Below are 15,359 nucleotides of genomic sequence, written 5' to 3'. Positions count from 1 at the left end.
TCATGTTTCTGCACATGCAGGTCCTGCTGGACAGAAGACATATGAGGGTGCTGACAGGTTGAGGTATATATTTTGAGAACTGGTTTATGGTAAATAAGATGTCACTGACAGATTCTCCTCAGCCTCTTCACAAAAAAGGTTTGTTCAGGAGGAATGCCCAGGAAGAAGATGGAGACACAGGCAGGAGCTGGAGGCAGAGAAGCTCCTGTTGCCTACACAAAGATTTGCAGTCCTGCTGCAGGACAAGTGCTCTGCAAGTCTTCCTGAGGGAAGAATGACCTGGTGATGGAAAATGGCCTTTCTCTGGGACTGATCCCAACACACACTTGCTTTGAGGCTGTGGATTTCTTTTGCAGGTTCTCTGCAACACTGTTTTGATTGAGGAAAGTGATGCACCCTGAGATGTGGTATCACTTCTCTGATACAGCAGAAACTCTTCTGATCACACACTAGTGCAAGGCTTGCCTGCTTTCTCACTTTTATTTTCTACAATGAGCTTTTCAGTCTTTCATCCCTGCTATACTGTCATACACAAAACTGCACTTTAAAAGCCTGTCTTCATTGAAAAAATCCCTCCTCCTGATGTTTTTACTAGCATCAGTCCCCAACTCAGGGAGCATGTTCCCCACTGATGTGCCAGACAAAAGTTCATGGCTTTGTCTTACTGAAAATGAAGTCTTGATTATTCATGCAGTTCCCAATGAGTCACTCCACACCCTTGAATTATTTCTGACAGATGTAAAATGCCTTCTGCTGAATCCCTGCTCCAAAGAGCCTTTTGCATGACCGGTTTATCAGTGAATGTGAGCAGACTCATGATTTACAGTCCTTCACCATCATGCCATGTGTAATACTAAACATGATGACTAAGGAAACCAGACACACCTATTTTTTGCCATTGGCTCAGGGTCTCCAAAATCTCCCAGCAGCTGCACCAGAGATGTTCAGGCAGGGCAGGTGTGACCCTCTGTTAATCTGTGGATCCCAGCACAGCAATGCAGGTGAAAGAAGGTTGCTGGGCTAAGGGTATATGAATCCACTCAAAGGGGTGATAAGGAGACTGAAGGACTAACCTGAAGGCCTGTTTCTGTTGCTTGTCACTTTCTTGCTGCCAAGAGTGTGCTTACCACTGGCTGTGCACTCAGCTGTGGTGCAAGTCACACACAGTCACTGTGAGCAGTGAGCAGACCTTTCCATGTGAGCTGAAGGGCTCTGCACCCCCAGCCTGGCCCTGACCTCCCTCCTGCCAGCTGGAAGCTCACTCCCTGCTGTGTTTACTCACAAACACGGTCAGTGCCCATCACTCTGTACACAGGCAGGAGCCATGGATAAACTTTCCTCCACAGCCTGCAGAATGAGTTCTGCCAACACAAGGCTGAAGACAGAGCCTCTGCCATGGGAGGCTTTAGGCTAGGATTGAAGACTTTTTCTCTTGCAGAAATATCTGTCCCTGCATGACAAGACAACAGAACACAAAACCATGCTAAGTGGTCATTTTAGCAATTCTGAAATCCGATATTCGTCTGGCTAATTAAGATAAAATACCCTGTGCATTACAACAGTGAATTTTGTATTTCCAGTGGTGAAACTCCCCCCTTCTCTTTCTTCCCAGATGGTCATGATGATACCTTTTATTCAATAATTACTTATTTTTGTGTCAAGTTTGACTTCTTTTAGGGAATTAAACTAAGCATCTCATTCAAGGAAATCTACAATTGGGATACAAATCTGGGCATCTGTGAAAAATGTCAAGATTTGTACAGATGACTAAGTATATGCTTTTAAACATGTATTTTACTACCTTAAAGGTGTCTACCCAGGATGCTGGTAGAGGCTGATCTGTCATCCCTCTGTCTTGTCAGTAGGCCCACTGGATGCTGACAGCTGAATAGAGGCGATCAAATAAAACTGCCAGGTTTTGTCAGACTTCTGTCATAATCCCTAGATAATTCGGTCTTTGCATTTCAAGTAGCTTCAGTGGGAACACAACCAAACCTTTTAAATTCCCTCCTAAATTCTTTGCCTTTCCTTCTACAAAATAGGATTTGTTCCTGCAGTAATAACCCTTTGCATTTTTTGGGGTGAATGTTAAGGAATGCCCAGGGGTGTGCTGACCCTTTGGTAGAGCAGCCCTGGGCAGCCACCAGTGCAAAGGTTCTGGTGTTAACTCCCCACCCTCGTGAAGGTTACAGAGGATAATGCCACAAGTTTTGCAGGAATAAAGAGCCTTTTTCTTGCTTTTCTAAGGAGGATCTATGCTAGAATAAGCAAACAAAAACTGGACCTGATTTGACGTCCCTCTGCTCCCACAGCTATCCTCACTGGAGTCAGTGACTCTGCTCTGTGGACATGCAGCATGGTGTAATGGCTCATAACTATTCATTCTTAAAGGAGAAGTGTTATTTTTTCATGTAACTTTGACCTAGTTTTTTATTTTGCTCTATATACAAATTTACTTTTCATAGCACATCTATGAATCCTTTTAAACCTGTGTGATACAGAGCAAATGCTTGGACCTTGGAGGCATGCTTAGAAAATGCCAGCTTTGTTTATTTTACACATTCTTAATTTTCTCTGGCCATATTATCATTGATACCTTTTCATAGTAGCTTTCAAAAAAAAAATGTTCATCTAAAAAGCACTTAAAACATTAAACACAAAAGGAGGTGTTTGGTTTTTCTTGCTGCTGCAGGCTGACAGAGCTGAACCATGAGCCACTGTGGCACAGCTGCTGAAATCAGAGTAGAGCTGGATAATTCACAGCATAGCACAGGCCAAAGATACACCAGGATCTGTCAAGAATCCCTGGCATGCAAATGGCCTGCACTTCAGTGTTCTTGCATTGTGTTTTCAGTACATGCTTGCTTTGTTTCAAAGGCATTTGAAAATAAAATAGTTTGGGTTGACAGAAAGGTTTGGGATGAGATAATAACCTGTAGTCGTAATGGGAAGATCTTTATTATGCTGCTTGCTTTCTAAATTATCCTCATCAGAGCTTTTTGTTAAACATTTAATTGTCTATGCTCCTCTCCACTCCTTAGACTGAAGTGCTTGGGGACTGAACTGGGTCAGTCTGTGGATTCCTACACACACAAAAACTCTGTCGCTGGAGCAGAAACAACTTTTCCTTCCCTGTAGCTATAGCATAGTAAATTTATAAATTTTATGTTTCTGTAAGAGATTATTTTATTTATTGTAGCTGAAGTAATATTAATAAATAAATTATTTATTTAAGTACAATGTATACATACTCTAATTCTGTTTATTTCTTTTCTTGTAGGGCTTTTTACCCCACCTCACTGGAGGAAGGAAACTGATTTAAAGAAAAAAAAAAAGTAAGATAGAGTTTCAACTGGAAATAAAGTACTCGGTGGGCACACCATCATCAAGCTGCAAGCCTGATGCCCCCAAGCTCAGCCATGGCAGCTCTGGAGGCAGGTAACTGGGGTCTTGGTGTTCAGGGGGATTTTCCCCCAGCTCACCTGGGTTCAGGTGGGAGTCTCTAGAGTCCCTGTTGCCCATCACAGTTTTTCCCCTGCAGTGACTCAGGCAGTAAGCAGGTTTTCTGTTCTTGGTCCCTTCTCCAGGGCCTGCCCAGACAACAAGGGACTCTTGGGCAACCTCTGACATCAGGGTCAGCCCAACTGAGGAGATAATGTTCAGTTCTGAAGTGGTGTGAATAAGAGCATCTGCCAATGCCTGCCTGTGCACGAGGTCAGCGGGTTTGCATTCCTTCAGGTCAGGAGGCAGAACAAGAGTGATCTCATCCCCGTGCCAGTTTCTCCACATTACAAAGTTACAGGAAGAGGAGTGGATGGGACGGAGCCCTTGTCTGCACTGCTGGGGAGGAGCAAACACCCAGAAGCAATCTCAAGGTAGGAATGAGGTGGAGAACAAGCACATTGGTTTTCCCACAGCATGAAACAGATGAGCTCACAGTATATATTTCCTCAAACCCTTACCTGCCTTTAATATGGTCTTTACTATGCTTTTACCACAGTCATTCACACTCCTTAGTAAAAGTGTACCATATTTATAAGGACTGCAAGATGTTAATGACCAGGTCTGCTTGGTGCTTGCCCAGCTGGTGGGCAGAGGTCTGCCACTAAAATTATGTGTATGATGTATTGTTCAGCCCTGATGATCAGAGAGGGAGTGGAAAGCAGGAAGAGTGGCAGACAGCTAGGCAGAGCCTCCACAGAGGAATTGTATTTTCCCACTCCTCATTTGTTATTCTGTGTGCTAATGTATTAATTAACTAAAGTATTTTTATTATTTTTATAACCCTTACTGATGTCACTCTGAATATTACTGTTAGCCTTACAAATACACAGTTGCCTTTCTGGAGAAATTTTAGCCATACAGCTAACTTGCCCTATGACTACTACTACCTGCCTACTACTACCAGAGTCAATTTATCAGTGGAATAGACCCTAACATCCACAAGTTGACCATACATATAGAGTGACAAACAAATTAAAAAGTCAATTTGGATACTGCAATTATTCTTTTCAGTGCATAGAACTTGAATAGGGCTCTGGGAATTACCAACAAAAATAATGATGATAGTGATGAATTTGAAATACTCTCCAAACAAAAAATTGAGGAAGTCTTTAGAGGTCTTGTGGTGTACTTGATAAATCTTTCCACAGTTTTTAATTCTGAGTATTAATTATTTCACCATCTACAATGCTTATGTAGCAACTGCTACAGGCTACTGAATAAACTACCAAGGCAACATGAAGCTTTTGCCATAGGCCAGGATCACGAAACTGCCTGTGGCTCACTTATCATTGTGAATCTGTCCGTGGTTCTGTTACTGTCTAACTGCAGAGCTCACGCTGATTAACACTGCTGGGTATTCATCAGCCTGATTTCGAAAACGGGGCATCTGTGAGGTAACGAGGTGAGGAAACTCACTGGATGTCACAGGATGAATGAGCATCCACACAGGACTGGAACTCATCTCCACATTCCTGGGGCCATTTGTAATCCATGCACAAGAATGCCAGAACAACCTTTTATTGCCATTCACTAAGTTCCCATATAACAGGGCATCGAAGGACCAGGCATTGAATCTTCTTCACTTTTCATGGGTTTTTTTAAGAAACTGTGGTGACTAAAAAGAGGACTTCAGCAGCTGCAGAAAAAAGCCCACACTGCACTCTTTCACCATCTACCTCCTTTCACAGGTCTACCTCTCCGTTCCCTCACTCCATCCTCCAAGATGCAAATCCAGGAATTTTCATGGATATTTGAAGCGTACTTCCCAGGTCCTTTGCGTTACCAGAAGTTAATTTTTAGAGTCAGATTGTATGTAACTTCTGTATTACTTCCACTCAGTAGTGCAGTTGTTCCAGATAGATATCAGTAGAGTTGAGACCAAGGTTTGTCTTGCATTATATTCAGTGAATTTGGAAGCAAACTTGCCATGAAATTTCTTTGCCTCTGTTGTTTTCATCTACAATGTACTATCGTAAATTGCTAATACTCATAAAATTTATGAAGAAAAACATTGCTAGATTACTCTTCCTGTTTTATAACCTGTGAAAATCAGCTCATAAAACTCTAACATATCTTTAACTTCCACGCCTTCCAAGATATTCTAATTTTTTTTTTTCAACACAGCATGGAAGAGACTGTGAACAAGTACCTTCAAGTTTACCCATTATCAGAGCTGTGATGTGAGCTTGTAATTCAGGTTCTGTGTCATCTGGGGAAAAATGTAGAATGCTCATCTCTGCCCCCTGCACCCACCCAGGTGTGGTATTAGGTTTTGATCACTTTAATAACTAAATTTTTTTACTTATTATTTGAGTTAGCATACTGTGTAGATGAATTCCTTACAGACCAGGATGTTACTATGCTGTATGTTACCCAGCTTTTTCTGATCTGTATTTTGTAGATCCCTGAATGGTTTAATTTACCATGTGCTATTCCCCACAAACCCAACATCACAATCAGGGGAGGAGGATTGTCCTGCAGTCATGATCCTACCATAGTGCTCTGTCCTAAAGCTTTTTCTTTAACAGCTGAGTGGGCTCATGCCAGGAGCTCCTGCAGAGGGGAATTCATCCAAGCTGGGATGAGGGTCAGCAGGGACTGTGAGGGTGTGGTTTTTCATTTTAGTATTTCAGCAAGGTGAGGCTGAAAGGTGTTAAGTCTCATGATTTACAAAGCCCAGACAGGGTTGCAAGGTTCTTATCTGCATGCAACTGTATATGAATCATGGAAAGAAGTGAGACACATTACACATTCTGCAGGGTGAAGTCATACGACCTTGTCACTTGGGGTTTCTTGGTACAGAACACAAGTCCCTGCCAGGTTCCTGTTACCTACTTTATTTCACATCCCACAGCTTGTCTTTGTGAATACCAGACAGAGGAAAGCCCCAGACCTAACTGCTGGTCTCAGTTATGCTGATGTGACCTAAATAAACATTCTTATGTAAAATCTCTAGCAATTTGCTCAAAGTGCTTGGTCTGAGAGCTCTGATGACCAAGCAGTAGACCACCAGCCCTGTGGAGCCACTGCAGCTGGATGGGAGTCTGACCACCAGTGGAGGATCTTGCACAGGGACCTGGAGAATTTCCTCCTGCTGCCACACGTGTGAAGGGTAGGCAGGAACAGAAAGCAAATGCAACAGGGAAAGACATAACCAGAAACTGTGGGAGGGAACTGAAAGCATCTCACTGCTCTTTGTGTGACTTTATCTCCAACTCTGCTCTGCATCACCTCTGTTATAAGCAAAACCTGGTTTCCCTTCATCTGAGAATGCACAGGGAAGTATGGCCTCAAAAATCCCTCACTAATTTAACACTCAGAATCACTTTTCCCTCATATCCTATGTGGTATCAATGCAGCTGCAAAAGCACAGATTAAGAAACCATGGATGAGTGCACTGTGAATTATGCAATCCACAGCTATAGGCTTAAGAAATTTGAGTATGTTGGTATACTTGAAAAGTGTAATTTCAAATAAATTTCAATGTGCATACTGTCATGCTAATCTGAACACTGTGCCCACTGCACACTTCAACTTTCAGAGTATTCTGAAACCCTTTTCTGCTACTTGCATGTACACTGATATCACTTAACCTTCATGTTCTTACAGAGCTCACCACAAAATTTCCCACGTGCAAAACCTATCATGCTCAATATTTTCTCATGATTATAAAAGTCTTTCATCACAAGAGTAAATACTGAAATATTTACACAGGTTAACTGTGATATTGGTCTGCACAGAATAAAAACACAGTCTCACTGCACTGCTGATCTGTATTTTAGCACCATTCTTCCACCATCATCTTTGTCTCCTCCAGTTTTTCCGACCTGTGTGTCCTGGTAAAGACCTTGGTGATGATGGAGCAGACTATGAGCAGCCACCCCTAGTACCACATTGGCAGGAAACTGATTCCCCGAAGCACGATGCAGCCATCAGACAGAAGGATGCCCTGTGTGTCTTTTACTGGAGGGAACTGCTTGCCACAGCCACCCTCAGGCAGGGCAGCAGAGAGCAGGACCAAGGCCACCACCCCCCTGTCACTGCTGGTCACTGGGACAGCACAAGGGCCACCCACACTCTGACAGTAACATTTTCCCATAGCCGACATCCTTTCCCTCAGAAAACTTCCATTTATAGTTCACATCTTTGTCTCAGCTTGTCCTGCAGTGGTTTACACATACCAGCATTCAATTAGCATCTCTAAGTAGTACAGACAGCTGGGTAAGGGCCGTGCAGCCTGCAGGCAGACTTTCCCATCCAGGTGTTTGGGATCTGAAGGATACTGAAGACCTCTTCCAGAATTTTGTTGGATCCACCAAGCAGTGTTGTGCAACCTGCAATTCTGTAACAAAGAACAATACTGATGTCATGTGTCAGCTCTGCCCATCATTCCTGGCACCAGATGAGAAGAAAAAAAGAACCAGCTCCAAGATAACTGGATGGAGAAACATCCTAAAAGTTTAAAAAGAAAACACAGGCAATCTTTGATCTAGACAATGCCCGATTCATAGTAGCACATGTAATCTGAGTGCCTCACTGAGGGGAAAAAAAGTGAGAAATCACATTGCTTTTTTATATGGTCATCATGATGCAAACTCAAGGTGCTAATGCAGAAAGACTAGGAAATTAAGAAAAATCCTCTCCCTTTTCCTTCAGCTGATCTTCTGTGTGTATGATTTTATCATCTAAAAATTGTGTATGACTTAATGCTGGGGGGAAAAAAAAAAAGATAAAGCCTCCTGTCCTAGAGAGACCACACTAAATCTGCTTACAAACTGAATTAGTCATAATGTACACTACTGTGTGCTGTTGGAGTGAGTTATCTGTAGAGAGTGAGTATCAGCCAGTACAAACAAATGCTGTTGTCCAAGGAGGGAAATCTACACCAGTGATGGTATTCAGTACTCAGACCCTCTCTGTCCACTTCTTAAGTAGGACAGAAGATTTTTTGTTTTGTTTTTTTTTTCTTTTTTTCTTTTTTTTTTCTTTTTTAAACATCATATAAAAACTGAAAAAGAAATTTAATGAAAAATCTATAATAGGGTTATTCATGTGGTAAAATAACTGCAAAAGCAGTTCAGAACCATTCTCACACTTAGGTGAGCTGAAATTGTTATTTTCTCCAAAGAGGGAGGCAGAAGAAGTGAAATAACAAAGGTGAATGGACAACTTTAAGATTTACTAATTCAGAGAGAAAAAACTCCATAGATTTTCACAAAGCAAATCTCCTTGGAGATACTGGATTATACGTCACACAATGATTGCCAAATGTCTCACTTGATCAGGGTGGCCCATTCTCCAATGAACATGTATTATCTTCACAGCTTTGTGACCACAATAATGAAGTAAAAGGCAATCTTGCAGTTCACATCAGTTAGAGAGATTACATAATTTTTACTATTTTTCCAACCCATGTCTGGTTTCCATATAGATGCATGTGACACTTCTTCTAGTATTTGGGAGAGTATTAAAAGAAACAGTCGTAACAATTTGGTGCCTGCAGCCTCAGGTAGGATTCAGAGTGATATTGAATCTCTGCATCACCTCCTGCCAAACCCAGGGCTGCTGAAAGGAGCAAGAATCCACTGCAACTGTTACTGAGAATGTTACATGAAACACTCCAGCTGTGTACTGGTCTCAATTTCAGACCTAATTAAAAACGCATGGAGAATTCCACAGGCTTTGTCAGCACTCCAGGTTTAAGTTAATTCATCAGCAGTGCCTGCACTTGACCAGAATTTCAATGAAAGAAAAAAAACCATGAATCTGCATCACAGAGTGCAAAGCACTTAGAAACTTCTTCATGGTGACAGACATTGCTAAAACTTGGTCAGTGTTCGCTGACACCAATTTCCAAACTGGATTTGGATGGGAATTCTGCTTGAACAAGGATTTCAAGCTCGATTCCTGCGTTTCATGTATGCCTACTAGTATTAATTTCAGCTACCCAACTATGTGCATTGTTATTGAAGAGCAATACAGCTTCAAGACTTAATTCCACATGGTGTTTGCATTGTTCACTAAATTAATTTTCTTGTGCATCAATGCAGAATTGCTACTAATAAAGCAGCCTAGCCCTTAACTTTGCTTACTAGAGCAAGGCAACCCCTAAAGAAATAAGGAAGTGTTCCATTATAAAATAATAGTATCTGCTATACAAAATACATGTTGTAAACAACTATGGCTTGTCTACTTTTTTTTTTTTCTTTTTTTCTGTGTCATCTCTCAGTTTCACTGACAACTTTATTTCAGTGCTGCTTAATGTAAGTTTTAAAATGAAATTAACATCAGAAAAACTGTGGCTTACATGAAGAGAATTTAGGTTTTTATTCACCACATCATGTTAGTGTCTGCCAGCATGTGTGTTTCAGTAGGTGCAGGCAGAGGCTGTTATAGCACCTGTATGGTCTGACAAGAAGAGCAGGGATTAGCCACAGGAGCATTACAGAGGCCTCATGTTTTGCATACAGAGCCATTTGGAGACAGAGAACCCATCAATCAACCATCCACTACAACAAAACACTTGTGCTTTTGTAAAAATGTGGCAGCTATTGCAGAATGTCATTTTTGTGTAGCATCTTTATGCAAAAAAGGCCAGCGAACCAGTTTTGTCTAATCAGTATCCCACTTGACATGGCAGCAATAGATCTGTCAAAAATTACTCAGAACCTGAGTATGTACAAGCTCCCACACACCTTTATTTATCTAGCTCTACTCTTTGCTCTTGAATGCGTGCTTAACAAGTAGAAAGGGGAAGAAAAGTCCCTGCATGAGCTGAAGTGAAATGTGAGGGGCAGAGACACAAGGTCACCTTTGAACCCCAGTATCTCACAGACTTGAACGAAGAGAGTCCGGTCACAGAGCACAGGCAGTACCATGCCCAGCAACCAGGACTCCCTGGAAAGTCTATTTATATGGGACATCTAAATATTAGTATTATAGAGTTGCAATTGCTTTAATGTCTGATCTGTAGCTGCCCTCTCATCTTGAAAATAAGTCATCATTCTGTGCCATGGAATGATGGCACAAATACTACAGATTTGCATGGGGAGCATGCAGAATGCTCCAGAAACTCAAACTGCAAACTGATCTGTAACTGCAGATAAGTCATGCCACAGGTTATTTATAAATGTCTGACTGCAACTCTGAAATTTGTGTTCATTCCTTTTCTGCTTAGACAACGTTAGGTAAAAAAAATTAATCCTCAGCCATTATTCATGCTTTTAACTCATGGAGATCATTGCTGTAACTAGTAAAAAATCTGAATAGTTGTTTATACTCAAAGTAAAGTGACTACTATTATTCAGTAAGATGAGAAATTTCCTGATTCCAGGAAACCCAACAATGAATTACTGAGAAGTCCCATTAAAATACACTCCTGCCAAACAGAAAGGTTTAAGACATGCAGAATGTATTGAAGAAATGTGGACTTTCTCCACTAACTGTATTAGTCTTTACTCAGTATAAGTTTGAAAAATATCAGAGAATATGCTGATGAACGGATATCTGAAACCATTCACATGCTCCTTTAACTAAGCTAATTGAAACCTGATCTGGATTCCGCTTGATCATAAGACTGGAATGCTGAAAACGCTGCAATCTATTTATACATCAAATTGAAGAAATTTCATGTGTCTTTAACTTCTGTTACATTCCAGTATGTTAACTAAATATCGACAGTTTACAGACTGTTTCCTGTTCAAACAGAAAGAGAAACCAGACCAACCTGACATATTTAACCTAAAGCTAGGATTCATTTTCTGGCTTTTCAGGCATGGACCAAACCCACGTCTGCTCTGTGCCTTCCCTAAAAGTGGTATCCTGCAGCAATAACTCACTGCTAGTGTCAGCTCAAGGTAATTGCCTTATAATCACTTCAAAATACATACTGTTTTTAACCAGCATCAGGAATGTACTACAATTCCAAACTGGATCTGCAGCTCAGATTTTATTTACCCTTCTCTTCTTCCTTCTGTCTCTAAACCACAAATAATTCAAAATCCAGCAGACAGCAAGGCTGGGAACAACTCCGTAAATGAGAACAGCCAAATCAGACAGATGAAAACCACACAGGGGCTTACACAGCCCAGAAGCAATTAACAATAACGAGTCCACTAACAGGCAACCCCAGGCTCCCCTGGTGAAACAGCACTCTTCAGGCAGCCCTTCCCTTTAATGCTGCAATTTCCCTAAGTTATTTACATAATTATTTAGGTGTGCACAAGGCTCTCTGACATGTTCTGCAGAACAGAGGTGAAGTTCTACCCCAGAGTGCTCCAGTCAAATGTGATCAGGTGCAGCACAAGATGGTGTGAAAAAAGTAAAGGTACCCAACGTGATGGAGGCTGCACTGTGGGGAAGACCTCTCTGTCAGCCTGCACAAATGTTCATCTTGGATTTTAACATCTTGGTAAGTAAAACTCAGCTCCCACTGACATTTAGTGGGTTTGCCACTGACTTGAAAGGGGTCAGGATCAGGCTAACAACAGCTGATGAGATTTCATAACATATATTCATTTCTGTTTGCACTTTAAATGTGTTTCCATGCGTGTAACTTTTTCCATTTGCTCCCAGTTCTTGGTCATAGTAATTCTTTTTCAGTGGTTGTTGTATTTAGTGTCTATTATTTTCCATATAACAATGAACACTGCAAAGAGCAATTTTGTTAGGGTCAGGAAAGAGGAAATTTCCATGCTTTTTGTCACATGAGACTTTAAGAAGAGCCTAAAGCTAAATACTGCAGCTGTTACTTGCTGGATCTCTTGGTAGTTAGTGGCCTTTATAAATGCAAAAATCTCACTCAGACGTTCAAGTAACTCATTTTCCCTTTTCTCTGTCCTTCTTCCCCCATCAGTCTGTAACCTGGAATTTGTCTTCCAGGTCTTGCAGTTGGTGTCTTGCAGCTTGAAATTCAAAAGGACTTGAAATCCAGGTTACCATTGCATCTCAGTCCAGTTTGAGATAATTTGTGGTAAATTAGTTGGGCTCTAAAAACAAGAATAACTTAGATAAATGTCTGTCTAGCACCACTTGTTTAATAAACTGGAAAATGTACAGATTACAGTGAAGGAAATGATTTTCTGATATTACTGTTTATTTTAATATTGATGTTAATGCAGGATCTCAATACATGGGTCACCTGGAAGGGAGTGCAGTCTTGAAGTACCAAGCTGGTAAATGTGTGTTCACACACATGAAAATCTAACTTTTTATTAACTCCAAAATTTCTGTCCACTTTTGAGGATAACCTAATGATGAATTAATTGTTTGTCACTTGTCCATAGTAGTGCCAGTATGTTACTAAGGCAGTATCACATAGCTTGGCCAAAAATCTATGTCCGAATACACAACACAGAAAAAAAGGCAGGCAGAGCCCTGAAGTTGTCTCTGTATTTGCATACAGGGAGATCGATAGATGGAACAGGAGGGGAGGGGGGGAAAGAGGCACAGAAATGGAAGAATAACTTATAGAAGGCTACACTGCAGGTAAATACCAACTTAGGTGTAAGTCTGAAGTTTAAAATAATTCAGTCTGGACTCCTGAGATAAAGGCAAGTGCCCTGTTTGCTCAGGCTGCCTCTCCAGGCTAGTTTTTAATCTTCAGCAATCATCACTTGATGTTATTAAAAGCTAAGAAATTTGAGCTCATGAACTCTGCCTGGGCAGTATATGGTATAAGCTATGACCAACAGGAAGGACGACCTTTTGCCCTTTCAATATCATACAAACAAACAAATGGAATATTTTGTTACCATTTTCACTGGCTGCATACATGAGGTCTGTGCCTGAGTCTGTATCTTATGCTCTAAGGAGGAGTTTCTTTTTCTCAGGCTTCTCTCATCCATTACAACATTTCTGCTCTCTCAGCCTTTGAGAGATTTGTGACAGATTCATCTTGGGCATGACTGTTGGGTAATCCTTAAATGCCAAAAACTGTAAGTTCCCCTGCAGCCCCCAAAACAGAACTACAAGTGTGGGAAGCTGCTCACAGCTTTCATTGCTACTGAGCCCTATCACAGGATCCTCTTGGTGGAATGTGAAATGGTAGAAGGGGATGGAGAGCATGTGGAAGAATTACCCAGCAGCAGTGAAAAGAGCCTGCTGCCCACCCCATTGCCTGCTGGGTCCCCCCTGGCCACATCTTGAAAGAACAGGGACATAAAAACAAGGAGGCCCGTGGAGCTGACACTCACAGGAACTCAAACAGGAGTCATGTGGGAATTTCTTCTGACTAACTGTGGCAGGTGTTTTTCTTGAAGGCAAAAAAGGAATATATGCATGCTTGACACTTCATAAAAATATCAGGGGTTTTGTGCCCAACATACTGGAATATTGTTCAGCACCAATTCAACCTTGCAAAAATATTATCAGTGTAATGCTGCCAAGGCCATTGTGTGGGTTATTTGTGTGTATCTTGGCTAACCTGGCCATGGGCTGCAGCAATTTTTATACTTGACTTTTCAGAAACCTTTCTGTTTTGTGAGTGAATCAGTTTATCTTGTTCATTCTTGTCTCTTATCCATTCCCTATTTTGCTTTTTAACCATTTTCCCTTTCTTCTTTGCTAGACCCCACTAATGTCACACTAAATGTATGACATTATGTCCATTCCTCATTACATTTTAGGGTGTGTTAATATATTCATATTTAGGCAGCTCATGGATGGAGGGCTTAGCAAATGGCTGTTTCAGCCTGGGATTTAGAATTTCACAATCTCAAATGTTAATTTATTCCAAACAACAGTGGCAAACTAATGGATTCTAAAATAGCATGTTTGCTATTTTAAATTTCAGACCTATTCAAAGCAGACCACTCTACTAACGCATATTTTCAGAAATTAAAGTGATACAGTAGTTTCATTAAAATGAGAGGAAATTAGCTTTAAATTTTGTTTTACTGAACTGTCAGGAAACACTTGTGTTCAACATCTTAACAGTAGTTGTTCAACATTGAAAAAAAGTGTTACCCTTTCTCTTCCAAGTCTTTGTAACTATATGGTGGGAAAGAACTTCATCCCACTAATTATGAATCAGTCTCTCTTGTACAGTAATTTTGAAAGATCACTCATAGGGGTAGGTTTAGTAGAATAACATCTGCCACTGTTTTTAAGGCTCTCTTGCAGGTTTTTAAAATGTCATTTACTGAGGGAGATTTTACTGAGATGAAGTACAACACACACATGCAATAGTCGGTCAACAAGAATCTTCACAACTACTTTGTATCATCATATATTTAAAACGTACTCTTCTAAAGTGAAGCAAATTTTAAATATTACAGTTTGAGGGAGATTTTTGCCATCTTTGCTCATGATAAACAGTCCCCACAGATTGCCTTATGGACTGAAAAGTAATTGTTGGATTGGGTTGCTCGTGTTGTGGCATCCTGCATCTTTCCACTGATACATCTATTATTTATCTGTAGGGGGACTGTTTTTAAATGTATCACTATCCAGAAACGATTTATCACCTGTTGTCCTGAAAACTGAGAATTATTATGGTCAGTTCAATTTTCAATGAGAAAATGAAGACATTTAAGGAGACCCATATACATAAGATCCCTCAAGTCTTTACTGTTCCCTGTAGCTAGCTGTTCCTTGCTTTCACGACTTGTTTTTCCCAAAGATTAACATAATCATGATTTATAGAAGATTTACAGCAGTCTCACCTGCTTCACCTCCCTGCAGCTTTCCTACCAACCTGAAAAAAAAAAAAAAATAAAATTAGAGCTCCTGCTGACCTCATTGTAGCTGTGGTATAAACAGGAGTGCTGTATAATGTATTGCACTGACACCTCCAGCCATATGACTTTGCCTCACTGTTTATCTGTCACTGCTGGGATGAGTTTAAAAACTTCCAG

General features: G+C 40.8%; 1 long non-coding RNA gene across 2 annotated transcripts in view; it reads left to right on the top strand.

The window, feature by feature from the left end:
- The window catches only part of LOC115598744, a 50,775-nt gene extending 41,848 nt beyond the window's left edge, over nucleotides 1–8,927 (top strand). Inside the window, exons 8-11 of one of the 2 annotated variants that reach the window (XR_003987883.1) lie at nucleotides 3,281–3,438; nucleotides 3,588–3,875; nucleotides 4,834–5,761; nucleotides 7,322–8,927. This is a non-coding gene — a long non-coding RNA (uncharacterized LOC115598744). Of the gene's footprint in view, nucleotides 1–3,280; nucleotides 3,439–3,587; nucleotides 3,876–4,833 lie in introns of both variants that reach the window. The other variant, XR_003987884.1, reaches the window with a different exon arrangement.
- The last annotated feature ends 6,432 nt before the right edge of the window (nucleotides 8,928–15,359 follow it).

Source organism: Calypte anna, chromosome 9 (assembly GCF_003957555.1).
Source record: "Calypte anna isolate BGI_N300 chromosome 9, bCalAnn1_v1.p, whole genome shotgun sequence".
Lineage (NCBI taxonomy): Eukaryota > Metazoa > Chordata > Aves > Apodiformes > Trochilidae > Calypte > Calypte anna.
The sequence above is the reverse complement of the archived record's forward strand: the minus strand, read 5'-3'. Positions and strand labels throughout refer to the sequence as shown.